The following is a 19368-nucleotide window of genomic DNA, read 5'->3' as shown; positions in this document are numbered from 1 at the left end:
TCATGTGTGGGCAAGTCCGTTTGTTTGGAAAGTCCGACGGAACTCAGACGAAAGTCCAACAAAGACCGTCGGACCTAGTTTGCCAGAAAGTCCGGTCGTGTGTACGCGGCATAATCCTATTCTATGCCACATTCTAAGACTGAACAGAAGAACAGATAAGTACAGCAGAGGGCTAGATAGATTAGTCTTAGAATGTGGCATGGCGTAGGATCAGACTTAGTTATTTTTTTGCCCAAACTTCCACTTTGATCCCTTCACGCCTAAAGGTAAAACAAATCTAAATGCCTAATGCCGTGTACACAAAACCAGACTTTCCGGCAGATTAGGTCCGATGATCTTCCCGAGAAAAATGAGCCAAAAAATGTGCGCTTCCACTGTGCTAGATGTGAATGGGGCTTGAAAGTGAAATTGGTGTGTTTACACAAGAGCAATGCTACTCCACTTACATCTGTGCATTTCTGAATGCACAAGTAGCAGGTGCAAGTTTGTCGTGCAGCAAACATGCTGCAAGTGCACCAAAAAGTACAGTAAAAAAACATGCAACACTCTGCTCCGTGGTTCAAATCTAATACAGAACACTATCTGCATGGAGTTTGCATGTTCTCCCTGTACTCGTCACTGGGTAATCCGGTACTCTTCTGGGTAATTCGGTACTCTTTCCTCACTAATAAGGGCTCGCTTATGAGATGTTCAAAGCTTGGATTTTTTGTAGAACCTAACCCTGCTATAAACTTCTCCATGACTTTATCTCTGACCTGTCTGTTGTGTTCCTTGGCTTTCATGACGTTTGTTCACTAAGGTTCTCTAATAAACCTCTGAGGGCTTCACAGAACAGCTATATTTATACTGAGATTAAATTACACACAGATGGACTCTATTTACTAATAAGCTGACTTCTGAAGGCAATTGGTTTCACTAGATTGTAGTTAGGGTTATCAGAGTAAAGGGGGCTGAATATAAATGCACGGCACACTTTTCACATATTTATTTGTAAAAACATTTGAAAACCATGTATCATTTTCCTTCCACTTCACATTGTGTGCCACTTTGTGTTGGTCTATCGCATAAAATCCCAATTAAATACAGTTATGTTTTTGGTTGTAACATGACAAAAATGTAGAAAGTTTCAAGGGGTATGAATACTTTTTCAAGGCACTGTATCCACTCACTCTGTGTCCAATCAGGCAGGCCCTTGCAATACATAGTTGATGGTAAATAGTAAAATCAGATTGTACAGTGTAAGGTGGGCTTTACAGGCTTTAAGGGACACACTTCTCCAGTTTTCAATACTACAGCTCTGCTCCACATAGGCTTTGGTTGTTCAGCTCCTGCACACTCTGGCAAATGATTAATCAATGTAAGAAGAAGGTAAGATACAAATCAAGGAAGACTGTGGCTGTGTATTCCATGAGAATTTTGTTTATTAAGATCGATTGTATGTCAGCACAGAGGTGGGAGGATGCGATTTCCTGGACAGAATATGTGTTAAGGGCAGCTGGCGAACATCTTCCTGTGTCTTAATGGTTTTCTCAACCTAAGGGCCATCCAGGAGGTAATGAATGTTTTTCTTTTATACAAAAAACTGGAGGCTGAGGTAAAGCCTGGCATAGGACTTGTATAAAGTTTTTTATTTTCTGCAAAAGAGGTTCATTAATGTCATATTGGTACACAGGAAAGCTGGAGTTTAATAAAAAAAAAAAAGGGAACTTAGCCTTTGAAATCACTAACAGGTAAAGTGAATAACACTGTTACAATGGCATCTGAAAGATGGTGGGATACATTAGGCGGCAAGTAAACATGTTCCCCCTGAAAGTGGTTGTAAACCCTTACAAACCACTTTGACCTACAGGTAAGCCTAGATTAAGGCTTACCTGTAGGTCCAAGCTATATCTCGTAAACCTATATGGTTTAGGGGATATTTGCTCGAAAACGGGCACCGCTTTCTACAGCGCGTGCGCCGTAGACAGTGGTGCGCAGGCGCACTAAGCACAGCATTTCCAAGAATGGAGCTGCCGCGCGTGTCGACTCCCGTGCGCATGCGCAGGAGTGACGTCATCGCGGCTTTGCCGAATGACAGCGGCGGAGCTGCGAGACGCCACCAGCAAGATGGATGCGGCGGACTACAGGGGACAGCGGCGACTTCGCTGGCTCCTGTGTCAGGTAAGTGACACATAATGGGCTACTGTGCGATGCATAGTAGTCCATTATGCTTTGCCTTTGCAGTGAATGAAAGAGGAAGTAAACCCATCAGGGTTTGCTTCCTCTTTAAGTTGATGTGTTGAAAGTAGAAAAAAGGTATATTGCAGTTTGTTCTGTTTGGGGCTGTGTAGCCGCAGAATGGTCAGGGTGCCCATTGCTGACCCTTATCTATAGCCAAACATGCCTACAATTGGCATGTGAGCATCAGAACTGGACCACGGTGCCCTAGTCTGATGAATCACATTTTCTTTTATATTATGTGGATGGCCAGGTGTGTGTGTCACTTACCTGGGGAAGAGATGGCACCAAGCTACACTATGGGAAAAAGGCAATCTGACAGAGGCCATGTGATTCCTTGGGAAATGTTCTGTTGGAAAACCTTGGTCCTGCCATTCATGTGGATGTTACTTTGACATGTACCACCTACCTAAATATTATTGCTGACCAAGCACACCTCTTCATGGGAACAGTATTCCCTGATGGCAGTGGCCTCTTTTGGGAGGATAATGCGGAGGATAAACCACCCTGCAAAAATGGTTTAACCACCCTGGCTGTATGATTATGTCCGATTTTTGATGCTCAAAGCGGTAAATTGTTTTGCATGGAAATTGGGTGTTTCATATTGTAGGCCTGTAATTCTTAGGAATTAACACACTTAAAGTGGAAGTAAACTCTCCTATCGTTTTCAGCCAAGGAAGCTTCCATCTGTGCCTGTTTAATCTTCAACTGCTATGGTGCTGCACATGTGATTCGTTATGACACCAGCCATTGGATGGTTTGATAGTTTGGCTGAGAGCACAGCCAATGTGCAGTTAGCATTCCCAGCATGCCTTTTTTTTTAACTGTTTAAATCAATGGGTTTACTTCCACTTTAAATATGTCCAAACAAGAGTGTAGTAGACATCCCAGGTATGATAAAGTTTGAAACATGAAATCATAAATTATAATATAATAAATAACTATAAATAATTATAATAATAATAATAATAATAATAATAAAAATGATGCAATAATGTAATTAAATCAAAAACACTGAGATTTGCCCAGTTGCAGAATTGTTGCTGTCATTACTTTCAGTGTTTGATGACGGATCTCCCCACAAATGACTATTGCTCAATTCTGAAAGTGATTCTAATTTATTATCGCTGTTTTATAGCTGGTTTAAAACCACTTTCGATGTAAAGGGACACTTTTTGGTTGCTATGGACAATCTTCAGTTTCCAGGCAGAAAGAACAGTATATATAATAAAAACTGACTGCATGCAGAGCACTGGACAAAGCACTAGGGACAAAAGGGAGGTGAAATAATGTGATACAGTAATGTAATCTGTAAGATTACAGTGTACTGTATGTATTGTCTGTTTTTTAACTTTTTGAATTTGGTGCCGTGCTCTTTCCCTCCGAGCAGCGCTTGCAGGGAATGGAACTCAGCACTGTGATAGATCGAGCGGAGACACAGCTTGCACACACAGCAAGGGGACATTGCAGGATCCAGGGGACAAGGTAAGTAACTTTGCCTGGATCCTGCAATGTGATCCCGAGTGTGTCTCAGGGTTACCGCTTTTGGTACTGAAAATTCACCCCCAGCCACACTTGGGAATACCACTAGGGAGTTTAACACTGGTTTGAGGAACATAACAAGTTTGAGATGTTGACTTGGCCCCCAAATTCTCTGGTTCCCAATCTCTCAAGCTTCTATGGAATGTGCTGCAAAAACAAGTCCGACCCATAGAGGCTCTACTTTTTCAATGTACAGGATGTAAAGGATCTGCTACTAAAGGCTTGGTGCCAGATACCACAGCAAACCTTCAGAGGTCTTGCATCCTTGTTGTGATGGGTCAGGGCTGTTTTCATGGGAAAAGGCAATATTAGGGGGTTATCATAGGCATGGTAAAATTACTATTTTATGTAGTTAGGAAACAGTTTGAGGTTCTCCAAAATGTTTCACAGAGCCTTAGGAAGTGGGATGTTTGGGAAACGCACTGCTTTATGGCCTTTTGCCTGAGCCTTAAAGGCTTAGTTCACCATTTTTTATTTTTTCCTAAAATCCAGCTCCCCCATTTACCAACATACCATTACCAGTTAAGGACCATTTCCCTCTTAATGACCAGGCCATTTTTTGCAATACGGCACTGCATTGCTTTAACTGACAATTGCACATCGTGTGATGTTGTACCCAAACAAAATTGACATCCTTTTTTTCCCACAAATAGAGCTTTCTTTTGGTGGTACTTGATCACCTCTGTGTTTTTTTTTTTTTGGCTATAAACAAAAAAATACCAACAATAAAAAAACAAAAAAACACACAATATTTTTAACTTTTCGCTATAATACATATTCAAAAAAATGTAAAAATATGAATTTCTTCATCAGTTTAGGACAATATATAATATTCTACATATTTGTGGTGAAAAAAATCAGAATAAGCTTATATTGATTGGTTTGCACAAAAGTTATAGCGTCTACAAAATAGGGGATTGATTTATTGCATCTTTATTTTTTTTATTTTTTTACTAGTAATGGTGGCGATTAGCAATTTTTAGTGGGACTGCGACTTTGCGACGGACAGCTCGGATACTTTTGACACATTTTTGGGACCATTGACATTTATACAGCAATCAGAGCTAAAATAGCCACTTATTACTGTATAAATGTCACTGGCAGGGAAGAGGTTAACACCAAGGGGTGATCGGGGTGTTAAATGTGTGTCCTAGGGAGTGTTTCTAACTGTATGGGAATGTGACTCACTGGGGGAGGAGACAGATCGCTGTTCCTACTTAGTAGGAACAGACAATCTGTTTCTCCTCTCCTGTTAGAATGATGATGTGTGTGTTTATACAGACACATCCCCATTCTGGTTCTCGTGCCCATGATCGCAGATGGCCAGTGGGCATCACTGTGCAGCGGGTGTGAGCATACTATTGCCTTAAAGGCGCCAATGTAAACCTATGGCGATTTGTAGGATCATGTCGACCTGCCACAGTATATTGACGCGGCTGGTCGGCAAGTGGTTAATGTACCTCGGCTGCAGAAAAATACAAGCTTTCTCACCTTAGCCCTTGCTGTATTTCTTAGAAAGCTTCAGAGACTCCTTGGTATACAATCAGAGACAACGAAACCAGTAAGACACAGGAAGGCGTTTACCAGCTGACCTCAGTAGCACACACATTGCTCAAAAATAAAAAACCTGATTAAGCTCAACCATCAACCATAAATTATAAAAAATACTTATTAGAATAAAAGTAAGGGAAATTGACACACCCTTCGCCCATCAACTAAGTTTTCACAGCACCCCAGGCATCTCCCCGTGCATTCCTTTGCCTGGCTTCCCCAGGGTCCCTTCAGACAAGCTCAGGCTGCATGCTAATCTCCCTGGGGCCACATGCAGCCCATGGGACACCACTGATGTAGTGTAAGGGCCTGCCTGTTTGAATACAGAGTGATTGGTAAATCCAAAGGAGATTGTACAGGGATTGTACAAGCAGATTGTATAATGTATGGCCACATGTATACACCTACATTTACCTAGTTTCAGTGTCATTAATTGTTAACAGCACACCAAATACAGAAGCACAACATGCACAAAACAAAATCAGAACCAAACATGCACTCCCATTACTCTAGGTGTGAATGAGGCCTGAAAGTGAAATTGGTGTGTTTACACAAGAACAATGAGGCTCCATTCACATCTGAGTGTTTCCAAATGCATTTTGTAATGCATTTCAGAAATGCTGCAAATATACATCGTGCTTGTGTTGTCAATACATGTTAAAGGGACTCCAAGTGCGGCAAATTCACAAAAAAAAATGCAGTAACGCCTCATGCACCACTCCATAAAAAGTTTTGAAGCTTCTCTGGGGCGATGGTTGTGTGTAGGCCGGCCCATTCAAGTGAATTGACTGCCCTATGCGTGACAAATGAAAATGCTCCAAAACACCCAAAATTAACTCATATGTGAGTTTTTACTACGTGGAGATGTAAATGAGGCCTGACAACTGAGTGTCTCTGTCCACTCCCTCCTATGTACTTGTATAAAGATGGCCATATGCTGTGCAATCCGATTTTACAATCTCTGTACAATTTTGTTTATATTTATCAGAACTTTGGAATTGACACACCTGAACAATCCATTCAATTTGTATCAAATCAGACAGGCCCTTGTACTACATAACAGATAGGAGATCTAAAGGAGGTTGTACAATCAGATTGTATAGAAAGTGGGTGAAAGGTGGTATTATAATTTGGGAGGTGTGGTCCAGAGCCGTGAACACGCCTATCACACCCTCTTCTGTGATGCAACAAGGAAGTGAAGGCTTCTGGGAGATGGCTTAAAGGAAGTGAATGCTGAGAGAATCTACAGGAAGTGATGGAATCTGAAAACTGTTCAAAAATGTTAATAAACTCACAAGATCCTGTGAATAAAATAAGTGAGAGAAAAGCACATTGGAATGGCTGGGCCAGAAGTGGCATTGGAAAATGCTTCTATTTATTATGAAAACTGAAATTCTGCCCAAAACGATTAACTTATACTTTAAGGCGGAAAGGCGGGACGGAGTTCAAGATCACATGACTGCTGGAATTGGCTGTGCAGCACTATTATCTGGAATCCATCTGGAATCCATCTGGAATCCATCACCTCATGGATTCCAATCATAAATATATAACAGGAGCTATTAGGGAGCATAAAATGAGTGCGCTCTCAGAAGAGAAACCTTAGCTGTCATGGGCATGAATTTGCAGTATTAGAGCATTAACGGCCACACTTCTTGCTGCTGCACATATGTTATGTGATCCACAGGAGGTTATGCATAGTGTCGGTGGCTTTTGTAAAGAAAACATAGGAAAAGCTGACAACCTGCATAGGGAGAGATCAGGGTCTGTTAGGAAACTGTAATTTAATTCTGAAGTCTATATTTTTGGGCAACTTTCTGCCTTTGTTTTTTTGTTTTTGTTTTTTACTTTTTTTGTTTATGGGGGTATTTTTTTATGTTTTTGTCTTTGAAAACTGTCCCATCTATAGCAAACTTTTTTGGTACTGCAAGTCTTCCTTTAAAAATAAATTGTGCATTTGCAGGTGGCATTTTGATGTTCTATTTTTTTTTTTTTTTTGTTATATTGTGCTTTTATAATGTTGTTTGAACCTTTCATTTAGGCTGATTTATTTTTCCAAGTTTTTCCTTTATTAAAAGTGATCCTTTGTTTCAGGGTAGTATTTTTTGTATTCTTGTATTGGTTTTACTATTTTAATTTAGTGTATGTTGATATGGCCTTTTTTAAGTTTAGAGTGCTTAAAGTGGAGCATTTGCTTGTTATTCTCCATCTGTTCTTTAAGCTGCCATTTGTTTGCAGCATGCACAGCTTGAAAGAAAAAAAAAAACAGTGCAAGTACATTGAGTATCTAAACTCACATCACATCACATTATTGAGATTCCACGCAACCCTTCCCATCGAAGAAACCATAGGTTGGAGATTCTGTTAGGCGATTACCCCTGATTAAAACAGTCCTGCTGCTGACCAATTTTGTACTACTGTATCCTCTGCAAGATCTTTATTCATCTGTCATCTGAAGTCTCCTAATTCTTGTAATAGAATGCCAGCCTGTACTCGTCTTTAGTACATTTAAGACAATTCTCCTGGATTAAAAAATGCCCTGCAGCTGGATAGTTTTACACTTTTAGTTTTACATCTTTGGTCTGCTAATTCAAAATGAGGTCTTGATAGAAAATGACCAGGCACAGGAAAGTTTTACCAGTTATTTGCCAGGCAAAGGGGGCTTGTCACCTTTTAATGAAAAAACATGTATCTTTGTGTGCAAGCTGAGCTAATTGTAAAAAAAATAAAAAAAAATAAATTCCACAACCACATACTGTATGCTGTTGCTGATGCTGTCCATAAATATCAAACTGTTTCTTAACACCACATACTTTACGGCATCACCCAAGCATATTATTTAAAGGATTTTAATGTTGCCCTCAAAGCTGCATGAAAAGCAAAAGCTAACAAGTGAGTCAGTATACTTTTAATGGGATGCCCCTCTAAGTTGGAGTTTTTTTTTTTTTTTTACTTACCGTATTTATCGGCATATAACACGCACCTTCATTTTAGGTGGGAAGTTTCAGGAAAAAAAGTTAAATTTTAAATGAAGAACTTTAAAGCAAATACTGTAAGGCTCAGTGCCCATCAATGCATCTTAATCAATGCCTATCTGCAGCCTCACAATTGCCCATCAATGCAGATTGATCAATGCCCATCTGCAGCCTCATAATTTGCCCTCATTTCAGCTTGACCAATGCCTATATGCAGCCTCACCTTTGCCTAAATGCAGCCTGATCAGTGCCCAAATTGCAGTATTGGCATATAACACGCACACACTATTTCCATGCGGTCTTCAGGGTGAAAAAAGTGAGTGTTATATGCCAATAAATACAGTATTTATTCATTACAGGCACTTATATAGCACCATCAATTTATGTACCGCTTAATGTTATATATCGCACAATCACATCAGCAACTGCCCTCAAGGAGCATACAATCTAACACATTCATACATATAAATACTACTTGAGCTAAATTCACCAAGCGTTGAGAAATCAAGACTGGGCAGATTTGCCCATCACTAGTATTGAGTAACTTTTAACTTAAGCCAGCCATAGATGGTTCAAATCTTGGCCTGTTCAGCAGTTTAACTTGAGCACAACCAGACTGCTGTTTTTCACAAGCAATCATCGCTAGTCTCTATTAAAGCACTAGCAGTAATCACCATGTTCTCACAGTGGGAATAGCTTCCCCCCTCCCACTAGGAGAACACAATGGCTCAGCAGAAGGAATTCCCCTTCCATTACTGTCCAGGAATCAGGTGATTTTCTTTCCTGCAATCATGGGTTGAAGGAAAGAAAAATCACTCAGACTATGGCCAGGCCATAGGTTCAGTAAACCAGGGAAGACATTGTCTGAGGTCAAAGATAGTGATTGGACAACCTTGATACATTTCCAAGATTCCTGTGCACATTTGTGAGTTTCTGTGCATAAGGGCTTGAAGAAAAGTAGGTGATGCCCTTTTAGTGATTATTGAAAGGTGTTTATTTATACGTTTTGCAGTTAAACATAGCAATCACAGTATTGTAAAGTAATTACATGAATAAAAAGGGGGAGATAACAGGGGACCAATTACACATTGCCTAAGCAAGTATATTTGGGGTCCTTATCGGGGGGGGTCAAGGAGTTAGGATGGAACCGGAAGGTACCCATAAAAATACAACAGCAGTCACACACACATTCATTCAATTGTTCTCACTGGCTTTTAGTGATTATTAACAGAGATTGGGTTCAGGTCCCCTAGGTTTAAGGTGACTATTGTAGTTTCAGTACTTACAGTCCAAGCAAATGTTTGTGCAGATTCATCCAGGGGATTTTTTATACTTTATACATACTTTATTTACTGTATGACCTTTGAACTATTGCCAAATAAAAAAAAGCTGTTTTACCCCCTCCATTAACCATTTCATATTCACCAACATCCCCTATACGGATTTAGATGAATATACAGTAGTACTAAATTTGACTTTTTACTTTATACTTTATACATACTGTATTTACTGTATGACCTTTGAACTATTGCCAAATAAAAAAAAAACTGTTTTACCCCCTCCATTAACCATTTCATATTTACTAACATCCCCTATATGGATTTAGATGAAAATACAGTAGTACTAAATTGGACTTTTTAGGTACCAATATAAACTGAAATACAGCCAACTCTAAAATTCATACATTTTAATCATACCACATAAACAATTACAATTACATGATAAAACTGTATAAATTAATAATTCCATAAAACAGTGGTTGAAGATGATTAAGCCAAACACAAAAGTTTAAATCTTTACAGGTATCATTTGTATTAATGAATATAAAGATATTCAAAATGTTTTCAAGAACCAGAATATTTTTCCTCAACTCATTTCATGAACAATATTAACTTCTTCAGAAGAGGATTAGCATTAGCTTTAGATCTGGAATAGTCTTCAGGCACAATAAAAGCACATGTCATAATGTGGTCCAATAATTAAAACAGTCTATGGGGGCAGAAAAAAAGAAGGGAGAAAGAAAAAACCCACAAAGAATAACATAGACAGGCAGACTAATCCCATTGCTCTCATCAGTGGCAAAACCACAGAATCCTTAGGCAATGCAGCTATTTGGGTAGATATCTGGTGGACAGGATAAGGTAGATTCAGAAGACCATGAGAGGGCCATACTGATAGAGCCATAGGGATTCTGTGTCTACAGGTCAAAGTGGGCCTATTTCTGCTTGATAAAAAAGCATGTGCTTCTGCTAAAACTACCAGAATAAAAGATAATCAGATTGAAATTAATCAGATTGGGGCAATATTCCTTTATGTAGGTCAAGCTAATATTCAAAGAAAAATCAATTTGACAAATGTGTACTGTCATTGTACACTATAGTTTAGTTCCGCTCCAATGACCAGGTTGTTAAACAAATTGGTTGTTAAACGAGAAGTCACAAGTAATCAATATTTTAAGGATTCTTAATGATTGTACTGTATTGTGAAAAAAAGTTCTAAACACACAACTCCAGCTCAATAACGTTGTTTTAATTTGCATAAGTACAGAACACAAACTAAACTTCTGTACAGTACAATACAATGATGTAAAGTACATTGTTCGGGTGGGGAGGGCTGGTCATAAGTCTGAGTGGTCATTAAACAGGTAAGTCATTAAACGAGGAGCACCTGTATGTGTATGATGGCCTATTTGTCTAAGGTTGACTTTAAAAGGTGACTTAACAAATCTATTAACAGCTGTCAATATACTAGACCAGTGATGGCGAACTTTGGCACCCCAGATGTTTTGGAACTACGTTTCCCATGATGCTCACCTACACTGCAGAGTGTTTGAGCATCATGGGAAATGTAGTTCCAAAACATCTGGGGTGCCAAGGTTTCACCATCACTGTACTAGACCCTCCATTGCAAAATGGATTACTAAAGATTGGCTTACCTTCACTCTCAATTTTACTTATACAATTTTACAGTTTTTGTGAATAGTTTATAAGTTTTCTAAAAACAAATCTTAAAAAGTACAGCATTCTTTAATATGCAAATTAGGGTTTGGCTACTCCTACAAAGATATACAACAAAATAATTTGCTTGGTATCTTATACGCTTAGTTTAGTTTAAACTGTAATACAATTTAGATGCCCTGTGCAGTGGGAGCCCCACGGAAGTTTTGTTTTTTCATGCTCCTACAGTGTAGCTTTAAAATCTTGCATTAATGCAAAGCTACACCGTAGGAGCATGAAAAAACAAAACTTCCAGTGGGGCTCCCACTGCACTGCAAAAGTTAAGAGACACTAGCAAGATGAAACTTCAGCTTGAGGTAAAACCACTTGGTGACCGTATTACTTAGATATGGAGGCAAAGCAGGGACACAAATCTATGCCTTCCCTTAGTACAGGCAGCTCCCCCACAGTAAGAAAACACTGGTGAGTAGGGATGAGCCCCCCCCCCCCATTTGGTTCACACCAGAACATGCAAACAGGCAAAAAATTCATTTTAACACACGAACACCGTTAAAGTCTATGGGACACAAACATGAAAAATCAGAAGTGCTAATTTTAAAGGCTTATATGCATGGTATTGTCTTAAAAAGTGTTTGGGGACCTGGGTCCTGCCCCAGGGGACATGTATCAATGCAAAAAAAAAAGTTTTAAAAACGGATTTATTTTTTTCGGGAGCAGTGATTTTAATAATGCTTAAAGTAAAATAATAAAAGTGAAATATTCCTTTCAATTTTGTACCTGGGGGGTGTCTATAGTATGCCTGTAAAGGGGCACATGTTTCCCGTATTTAGAACACTCTGAGAGCAAAATTAAATTTCTAAAGGAAAAAAAGTAATTTAAAACTACTCGCGGCTATAATGAATTGTCAGTCCTGGCAATATACGTAAAAGTTCATTGATAAAAATAGCATGAGATTCCCCCACAGGAGAACCCCGAACCAAAATTGTTTAAAAAATGTGTGCGGTCCCCCCAAAGTCCATACCAGGCCCTTCAGGTCTGGTATGGATATTAAGGGGAACCCCACACCAAAATTTGTATTGTACAGTTTGTTCTGCACCCCTGTGACCTGTTTTCAGTCGACAGTGGGCTAAAGCTTGTTGTCAGCTGATATATACATAGTTACATAGTTAGTAAGGTTGAATAAAGACACCAGTTCATCCAATTCAACCTGAGTGAGTGTCTACAATTGTCCCTATTCCTGTACATTGCACACTCACATCAGTCCCTACCCTCAAGAAGCCCACAATCCAAGGTCCCCATTCATATACTAGGGCCATGTTTGGACAGAAGCCAATTAACCTACCTGCATGTCTTTGGAGTGTGGGAGGAAACCGGGGGAACTGGGAGGAAACCCATGCAGGCACAGGGAGAACATGCAAACTCCAGGCAGGTAGTGTCGTGGTTGGGATTTGAACTAGCTACCCTTCCTATGCTAGGCGAGAGTTAAAACCACTACAACACTGTGCCACCAATCACAGAGCCAGCCCAGGCTGTGGAAAGCTTGCCACCATATGGTTGGGATCCACCCAGGAGAGCCTGGACCAGCACCTGGCTTAGCTTCTCTGCGAGCTGCTGAGAGCCTGAATCAGCTGCTCTCACCCCCTCCACAGCCCAGCGCTTCAGTGAGTGGTGGGGGGGGAGAGCACACAGCTGAGACTGACAGTCACCGATATCTGCTCAGAACAGCGTGGAGAACTGAGCGATCATCAGGTTTTGATCGCTTAGGTCTCAACCTGGCATGGGACATGCTGCATCCACTTAGGCAAGTATGATTCACACAATCAATACTTCTCATTTAACACCTACAATGATTTTGCTTTTATGTAGCATTAAATAAATTGAACAATGCACATGAATACTATAACCTTTCATAAGGAGAAAGCAAATTAATCATAAATAATTCTATAAGCATAATTTTCTTTTATCCTTCATAAACCATAACAAAAATGATCATATCACAGTGTAATACAACTGCAGATGATTAAAAAAAGAATGTTTTAGAGAAATAAATTGATATAATGATATATAAGGTGAACTGTGCTTACTGGAAGGCTTGAGTCCAAACAAATACTGTGAAGAGCTTGTTTTCAATCACCAAATACTGTATATGTGCAATTATTGGGACATCTTTCACAACAAAGGAATCCAGCCAACTGCAGCATGGAGAAAAAAAGAGAAAATACATTGGTATTGTTAAAATGGCCTAAAGTCACTTTCATGGTTCACAGAAAGTAAGAAAAGTGTAAACATATTCAAAAAAGAATCCAAATTCTTAGGTCTGCATTTATATGATATACATATCTGTATTATTATACTCGTGCATTCTTGCATGTAAACTAATGACAAACAGGAGAAAATAGGAAGTTTATCTATACCCATGCAGAAAAGGAATCTGAAAAAATGCAAAGAAAAACCATAGAAAGTGTGTCCAAGCATTGTCTTAAAATGGGTCTCAGTCATAGCGGCTCTGGCTCTGGCTCAGTTTTGTAGACTGCTACTGTCAAGTCTACAAGAAAAATTCATCAGGTCTTTATATTGCAATGATACTATTACTCACAGAGTATTTACATTGCATGTATATTCTAACTATTCACTTTTTTTATTTGCTCTCTTTTGTTTAAAAAAAATAAACTCTCAAAAGGATTTTGTTATAACTGTTCATAAAGTATAAAATACAATTTTTTCCTGATAGAAATTGTATGATCACTTTCTATGCACTCTGCCTCTACTAACTGCTATCAGTTATGCTGTCCCCATTTCTTTTTGTGGACTAAATAACACTTCTCCCATATGTTTCTAATCTCCTCATCATTTTTAGTCAATTTCTGACCTAGGGTGGTTACCGTTTTTCAAAATTTTTCTCCACTGTAGTCACCTGAGGGCAGGATGTGTTTTACTGGCAAGAACATCAGGTAAAAATACAAAAGCCTGAAAGAATGCAACCATCAATCATACAATACATAGCACTTTTATTTCTTTTTATTTATTTTATTTATTTTTATTAGATTTATGGTACACAATATAAACAAGTACTACATCTTTATTCTTAGGTTTTAGATATTCTTAATCAAGTATCAAGTATTCTGTAGCTTTCATGCTTGCTTTACCAGCTGCTGAGCAGTGTGCTTGGAATTCTGGCACCACAACTTTATTATTCCAGTAGCATTTCAACATACAACACTTGCCATGGTGAAAGGGATAGTTCATGTTGGATGGCCTTACCAATCATGTTGAAACTCCTGTAGTGGAATAACCATTTCTAGACTATAGCCTATTGGTGTTGTGCTCCTGTTCTTTGCTGTCCCTTTGAGCAATAGAGATCTTTTCTTATTGTATCCAAAATGACAAAAGGTTTTGGCTATATATACACCTTTAAGGTGGTATTTATCGATTATCAAACTTATCGATTCTTAGCCCTTGTACACACAGTCGGAGAATCCGTCGGAATGTGTCCTATCGGACCGTTTTGTCGGATAATCCGACTGTGTGTGGTATGCATCGGACTGTTTGCGTCTGAATATCCGTCGGACCAAATTTTACAACTTGCTGGAAATATTTTCCGACAAACTAGTTTGATCGGACATACTCTGATCATGTGTAGAGAATTCCGATTGGACCAAGTGAGCGACCGTGTGTACAAGGGCTTAGATGTGGTGGTTGAGTTGGTTTTCTTTCTTGGACTATTTTCATTCGTTTGTTCTGGTGCTCTGGCCAGTGATGTCATGTAATGCCAGAGGGGAGCGGGGTCATCCATTTTCGTCATTGGTTTAATCGGTTAGCTGGATGCTGTTTATACAGATCCATAAGTGCCATCCAATCTTCTTTGGGGCAGCTGCAGCCATAATTCTAAGGGACTGACATAATTTTTTTTCAGTAGAGAGCATTTATTTGACTCTTGTTAGGAACCATTTATAGGACTTATTTATTTATTTTTGCACCTCTTCTTGTTTAGTGCCATAACAACTTTTTTATTTTGTGTGTGATTGTGTGTGTGTGTGATTTTGTGTTTTTTTTTATATCTGTTATATATGCAGAGTATTTAAATCTATCACATAACACACTGCAGAGTATTCCACCCATCCCCTGATACATTGCAGTGTATCTATCCATTCCACGACATTGCAGAGCATTCCACACATCCTATGACACATTGTAGAGTATTTCAACCATTGTAGAGTATTTCAACCATTCCATCATACACTGCAAGGCATTCCATCCATCCTGTGTTACTGCAGAACAATCCACACATCCCATGACACACTGCAGAACATTCCACCCATCCCATGACACACCGAAGAGCATTCCACCCATCCCGTGACAAACTACAGAGAATTTCACCTATCCCATGATACGCTGCAGGAAATTTCACCTATCTCCTGACACTGCAGAGCATTCCACCCATACCATGATACACTGCAGAGCATTACAACTACTGTATCTAATGATACACTGTGAACATTCAATCCATCCCATGACACTGCAGAGTATTTCACCTAGTGGCAGAACTCCCAGGGTTGCAAAGATCACACTTGTGACTGGGCACTGGTGTTCCGCCACCATAGGGGGCACCAAGATGGCAGGAGGGGGGCCCGCTGCAGAACATGTGAAAGGGTCCCACAGTGGTGTTGTAATAAAGGGTGCCACAATAGGATTAAAAGGCCCGTGACCAGGAGGGAAGGGCTTTACAACCAGTGGGTCAGGGGGTCCCTTGATTTTTGTTTGCACCGGGGACTGAAGGTTTTAGTTATGCATCTGCCTCCATTCATAAGTTCAAATTTCACCAGGTAGCCAGACCTCAAGTCATTATTAGTCTCATCTGTGCACAGGCCTTGATATATGTGAGTTGACTAATTCATGATGCTTGTATGCGTTAGTGCTGTTTGTCATCTAGATGAAGTCAGTAGGCAATGGTCTGATACTGACTGGCACAGATGGCAGACAAAGCAAAGTAGGCAGGTGACACATCGGTTAACATTAGGGCACCCATGCAAGCATACCTAGTTACTTTTCATCTTAGAACAAAATTTAAATCATGGTAGATTTCTCCTGTTTAATAATTTTTTTAAAGACACTTCCTACAGCAATGCTTTAATCTAAACACATTATTCTTGTTGTAGACTTGCTGAAATTTATCAGCATGTTGCTGAATGTGTCTGTAACCCTGGTAAGAGACCTGTTATCCTGTCTCATCTATGAAAGACTGTGCCTTGCCTTATAGTTAGCAATGGTCCTTGGCCAGCACTACAAACCCCCAAAAATACATTCTTACTTCCACTGCACTACAATGAACAGGTTTTATTTATTTTAATATGTTAACTGGATGTCTATTTACCTAATTCCTAAAATTGTAAGTGTTGGGTCATTTTTAGGTAAACGTTTTCCAAGTCCAAAAGCAGTAACTGCCTGGAACGAAATATGGTTGTAAACAACTAGATATGTAGCTAGAACTGCCAGCATTTTTTTTATAGATATACACTTAATCTTAAAAAGAATCCAGGAAGAATAGAAGACTGTTGAATAATTCAAACTGAATTCTTGGTTTCAATGCCTGATGGTGATATACAGAGGTCATTCATAAGATCAGAAACTGGTTTTAAAACCTCTTCCTTTTCAGATTTATCACTGCATCCTGCATTACTGAAGTTCAATTCCCAATGAACCTTAATCCATTCTTCTCATATGCAAATGATGATGCCAAGCAAAAGCCATGCTCGCGTTCTTGAAAGTTTGTGGTTGTCGATTTTCTATGAATTCTGTGGATTTTTTTTTTTTTTTGATAAAAAGTACATTTTAGTATTTAGATGAATGCCAGCTATTTTCAGCCTTCCTTTGATCACTATGGCTTTTTTGTAGACTTTAAAGGCAAATTCTGAGGTGAGTGAGATTAACAAAGGGGTTTTATTATTCTTTTAGGTATTTAATGCAATCTGAGACTATGATCTTCTTAAATGGGTATTCTTAAATTGAATAGCAGGCACATTCATCTATTATCTGTTATTTATTGGTGGTTTATGGAAAAATAGGCCATAAAAATCTATTATTAAATAATGTCAGAGAAGATGATCAGGAATAAAAGGGTCATTATGTCATTCATACATAATAGATAATCATAAGAAACATTAGATAGCAGAATACAGATAGTATCACAAGTGAGATAATGCCAGAATTATGATTCACTAGTTCCTGTTCCTTAGCCAATTCTACGTTATCTCCTTGCAAATTATAATGCACTTAGTGCACTGGTCTACTGTATAGTAGAAATTACTGTAATCAACAATCATACTGAAACCTGATCACTGCAAATCAGTGTCTGCTATTTTTCTGGCACAGGCTGCCAGAGATCTATTTTTACTCCTGCAAAGAAAATATATTTCTGAGAAAGTTAGCATGATTTTTTTTCTGCTGTTGTGAAATGTGCTTTAACATACAAATGTGCATCCATCTATGTCCTCACTAACAATCTTTTGCTTAACTATTGCATCCCTACCACCCAACCAATGATCTATTTAATTAGAACACAACAGTCAAAAGGTAGGTATCTTATGAAAGCGAGTACATAGAAATTTGGTGGTCTCATGATGCCCACACATATTTCAACCAACACATTTATTGATATTGTGATGGGATCTACAAAAATGGAACTGGATGCAGGCATTTTTCAGGAACATTTCATTAACTTTTTTAAGATAAAAAAACATAAATGATTGGACATACTGCATACTGTAGATTTTAGTTTTCTATTTTATTTTTTAGATAAATAAAAAGAATCCCATAATTTTTTTTTTTATGAAATTTAAAAACAGAGCAAATATGTGTGGCACATTTTAAAGACCATACTTCAAAAAAACAACTGGAAATTCTTATCGATTAAAAACAATATATGGAAAATGTATTCATGCTCAGCTAAAATTATCCTTATGTTAGTTGTTTCAGCTAATGCTGTGGGTCAGTTTGTCCTCTTCATTTCTTACTTGTGTTTCATGCCTTTTATTACTACTTTATGATGGAGTTATCAAAACCATTAGGTCTACTTGTAAAATACTGTTATAGTATAGTATTTGAACTGTTGAAAAATATAAAAATAAACAGATCATGCATAAGAATAAAATTCTACCAATCTGAAATACATAAAACAAGCGTTTTGCTTTTTCTTGTAAACATAATCTCAGTCTGATTGGCTGAGTAAATCATTATAAACCAGTAAAATGATTACTTATAATGGTTTTGTTGTTCATAATCTTAATAAAGCGATCTACTGGGTCAGTTTCTGCTCATCTAAGATAATGGTGCTTAAAAAAAAAATAATAGGAGAGGAGGGGCATGGCGCTGAAGAAGATGGCTGCCTAAGCCTAGAGCTCTCCACAGCAGGCCATTTAACAGCAAAAAACAGGCAGGTATTCTCCTCTAAAAACATACCTAAATACTCTGCAGTACTCCTAGAACAGTAGGGGCAATAATGTCTCGCAAAAGAGCACAAGAAAGGGGACCAAAAAAGCTGTCATCATTTACATTTAAACAGAGCAGTGAGCTGACTAAAATCCAAGATGGCGCCGCCGGAGCTGTGAGGAAAAATAATAAAACTCACACAAACCTTTCTGATAGCCATCCACCTGAAATGGATGAGGAATTATCATCCTCAAATGGCTCTTCTCAACTATCCCCAACATCTCAGGGACCCGCAAAATCGCGGATGAAGCTGGATTCATCTTGTCAGGCAGCTGATACTGTGAACACAGCTCTGCATAGTGATAATGCTATGTCCTGATTACAGACATCTATAGCTGCTTTCCCAACATCAGGCCAGCCGCAGCCAGTACTAGATACCACAATGAAAGAAATGCATATACAATCATCTATTATTTCTAATCTATCCTCCATGATTCATAAATTCTCCTTGATATGAAACATATGGATGGTAGACTGCAATACATTGAAAAAAAAATATGGAGGAATGCACTGAAACAGTGAATGAGCTAGTGGATGCATGTACAGAACAAAAAGATGATCCCATGTGGGTCCAGATGAAATTGGCAGATCTCGAGGACCACTCACGTCGAAACAACATTAAAATGAGAGGAATACTGGAG

The 19368-nt window shown here is 38.7% G+C and overlaps 1 long non-coding RNA gene across 1 annotated transcript in view; it reads right to left on the bottom strand.

Annotated features, from left to right (window-relative positions):
• Positions 1-13315: 13315 nt before the first annotated feature.
• Positions 13316-19368, bottom strand: part of LOC143962644 (uncharacterized) — an 838833-nt gene continuing 832780 nt past the window's right edge. The window contains exon 3 of the long non-coding RNA XR_013270746.1: positions 13316-13434. This is a non-coding gene — a long non-coding RNA (uncharacterized LOC143962644). The remainder of the gene's footprint in view (positions 13435-19368) is intronic.

The sequence above is a fragment of the Lithobates pipiens genome, unplaced genomic scaffold (genome assembly GCF_037356315.1).
Source record: "Lithobates pipiens isolate NorthernLeopardFrog02 unplaced genomic scaffold, aLitPip1_a1.2 Scaffold_8, whole genome shotgun sequence".
Classification (NCBI taxonomy): Eukaryota; Metazoa; Chordata; class Amphibia; order Anura; family Ranidae; genus Lithobates; species Lithobates pipiens.
This window is presented reverse-complemented; position numbering and strand designations above follow the sequence as displayed.